This window comes from Arachis stenosperma, chromosome 3, assembly GCF_014773155.1.
Source record: "Arachis stenosperma cultivar V10309 chromosome 3, arast.V10309.gnm1.PFL2, whole genome shotgun sequence".
NCBI classification, from domain to species: domain Eukaryota; kingdom Viridiplantae; phylum Streptophyta; class Magnoliopsida; order Fabales; family Fabaceae; genus Arachis; species Arachis stenosperma.
The window spans coordinates 104,066,875-104,070,062 of NC_080379.1; the positions used below are offsets into that span (position 1 = coordinate 104,066,875).

Sequence of the window (3,188 nt, forward strand, 5' to 3'; positions counted from 1 at the left end):
TTGCAGGGTTCTCAGGATCATAAGCTTCTTCTTCAGAAGATGCCTCTTTAGTACTGTTGGATGCATTTTGCCATCCATTCAGACTTTGAGAAATCATGTTGACTTGCTAAGTCAATATTTTGTTCTGAGCCAATATGGCATTCAGAGCATCAATTTCAAGAACTCCCTTCCTCTGAGGCGTCCCATTATTCACAAAATTCCTCTCAGAAGTGTACATGAACTAGTTATTTGCAACCATGTCAATAAGCTCTTGAGCTTCTGCAGGCATTTTCTTAAGGTGAATGGATCCGCCTGCAGAATGGTCCAGTGACATCTTAGAGAAATCAGATAGACCATAATAGAATATATGCAAAATGGTCCATTCTGAAAGCATGTCAGAAGGACACCTTTTGGTCATCTGTTTGTATCTTTCCCAAGCTTCATAGAGGGATTCACCATCTTTTTGTTTGAAGGTCTAAACATCCATTCTAAGCTTGCTCAGCTTTTGAAGAGGAAAGAACTTAGCCAAGAAGGCCGTGACCAGCTTATCCCAGGCCAGGAGTCCAGGCTATCTTTAGGTTGTGAGTCCAACCATGTTCTAGCTCTGTCTCTTACAGCAAAAGGGAAAAGCATGAGCCTGTAGACTTCAGGATCTACTCCATTAGTCTTAATAGTCTCACAGATCTGCAAGAACTCAGTTAAAAACTGATAGGGATCTTCTGATGGAAGTCCATGGAATTTGCAGTTCTGTTGCATTAGAGCAACTAGTTGAGGTTTCAGCTCAAAATTGTTTGCTCCAATGGCAGGGATTGAGATGCTTCTTCCATCAAATTTGGAAGTAGGTGTAGTATACTCACCAAGCATCCTCCTTGCATTATTATTTTTGGCTGCCATCTCCTCTTCCTTTTCAAAAATTTCTATAAGGTTATCTCTGAATTGGTGTAATTTAGCTTCTCTTAGTTTCCTCTTCAGAGTCCTTTCAAGTTCTGGATCTACTTCAACAAGAGTATTCTTGTCCTTGCTCTTGCTCATATGAAAAAGAATGGAACAGAAAATAATAATAGGGATCCTCTTTACCACAGTAGAGAGATTCCTTTATGTTAGTAGAAGAAGAAAGGAATAAAAAAAGAAAAAGGTGAGAATCCAAACACAAGGGGGAAGAGAGTGGGTTCGAATTCTTGAGTGGAAGAGAAGTGTTAGTAAATGAATAAATAAATAGGAAGAGATGAGAGAGGAAGAAATTCGAAAATAAATTTTAAAAAAGGGTTAGTGATTTTCAAAAATTAAGAGAAGAAATAAAATTAAAATTAAAGTTTGAAACAATTAGTTAATTAAAAGAATTTTGAAAAAGAGGGGGGCAATTTTCGAAAATTAGATAGAGGAAAGTAGTTAAGTGGTTTTTGAAAAAGATAAGAGACAAACAAAAAGTCAATTAGTTAGTTGAAAAAGATTTGAAAATCAATTTTGAAAAGATAAGAAGTTAGAAAAGATATTTTGAAATCAAATTTTTGAAAAAGATATGATTTGAAAAAGATATTTTAAAAAGATATGATTGAAAAAGATATTTTGAAAAAGATTTGATTTTTAAAATTAAAATTGATTACTTGACTAACAAGAAACTAAAAGATATGACTCTAGAATTTAAAGATTGAACCTTTCTTAATAAGAAATTAACAAACTTCAATTTTTTTAATCAATCACATTAATTGTTAGTAAAGTTTTCAAAATTTTGAAATAAAGATAAGAAAAAGATTTTGAAAATAAAATTTAAAAATTTTCAAAAATAAAAAAATGAAAAAGATTTGATTTTTGAAAAAGATTTTGGAAAGATAAGATTTTTAAAATTGAAATTTTGACTTGACTTATAAGAAATGGCTAAGTTTTAAAAATTTTTGACTAAGTCAACTCAAATTTTTGAAAATTATGAGAAAAAAAGGAGAAGATATTTTTTTGATTTTTGAATTTTTAATAAGAGAGAAAAACACAAATATGATCCAAAACATGAAAATTTTGGATCAAAATACATGATGCATGCAAGAACACTATGAATGTCAAGATGAACACCAAGAACATTTTGAAGATCAAGATGAACATCAAGACTTATTTTTGAAAAATTTTCAAGAAAAGAAAACATGCAAGACACCAAACTTAGAAATTTTTAATGCCTAGACACTATGAATGCAAAAATGCATATGAAAAACAACAAAAAACACAAAACAAGAAAACATAAAGATCAAACAAGAAGACTTACCAAGAACAACTTGAAAATCATGAAGAACACATGCATGAATTTTCAAAAAAATGCAAAAAATTTTAAAACATGCAATTGACACCAAACTTAAAAATTGACTCAAGACTCAAACAAGAAACACAAAATATTTTTGATTTTATGATTTTCTAATTTTTTTTGGGTTTTTCGAAAATTAATTGTGAAAAAAAAAAAGAAAAAAAAGGAAAATTTTGAAAGATTTTTTTTTTGAAAAATTTTTGAAAGGAAAATTACCTAATCTGAGCAACAAGATGAACCGTCAGTTGTCCAAACTCGAACAATCCCCGGCAACGGTGCCAAAAACTTAGTGCACGAAATTGTGATCTCTAACAATGGCATTCAACTTGGTATGCGCATCTACTAACTCAACATTTTCTTCACAACTTCGCACAACTAACCAGAAAGTGCACCGGGTCGTCCAAGTAATAAACCTTACGTGAGTAAGGGTCGATCCCACGAAGATTGTTGGTATGAAGCAAGCTATGGTCATCTTGTAGATCTCAGTTAGGCTGATTCAAATGGTTATGGAATTTTCGAAATTTAAAGATAAATAAAACATAAAATAAAGATAGAAATACTTATGTAAATCATTGGTGGGAATTTCAGATAAGTGTATAGAGATGCTTTATCCCTGTTGAATCTCTGCAACATACTGCTTTCTTACTTTCAATCCTTCATACTCCTTTCCATGGCAAGCTATATGTAGGGCATCACCGTTGTCAATGGCTACTTCCCATCCTCTCAGTGAAAAAGGTCCAAATGCTCTTGTCATAGCACGGCTAATCATATGTCGGTTCTCGATCATGTCGGAATAGAATCCATTGATTCTTTTGCGTTTGTCATCACGCCCAACAATCGCGAGTATGAAGCTCTTCACAGTCATTCAATCCCTAAATCCTTCTTGGAATACCACAGACAAGGTCTAGACCTTCCAGATTCT

The 3,188-nt window shown here is 32.6% G+C and overlaps 1 non-coding gene across 1 annotated transcript; it reads left to right on the plus strand.

Annotated features, from left to right (window-relative positions):
* The first annotated feature begins 367 nt into the window (after positions 1-367).
* On the plus strand, positions 368-475 carry LOC130972269 (small nucleolar RNA R71). The gene has a single exon (XR_009083459.1). It is a non-coding gene; the product is annotated as a small nucleolar RNA R71 (small nucleolar RNA).
* Positions 476-3,188: the final 2,713 nt, after the last annotated feature.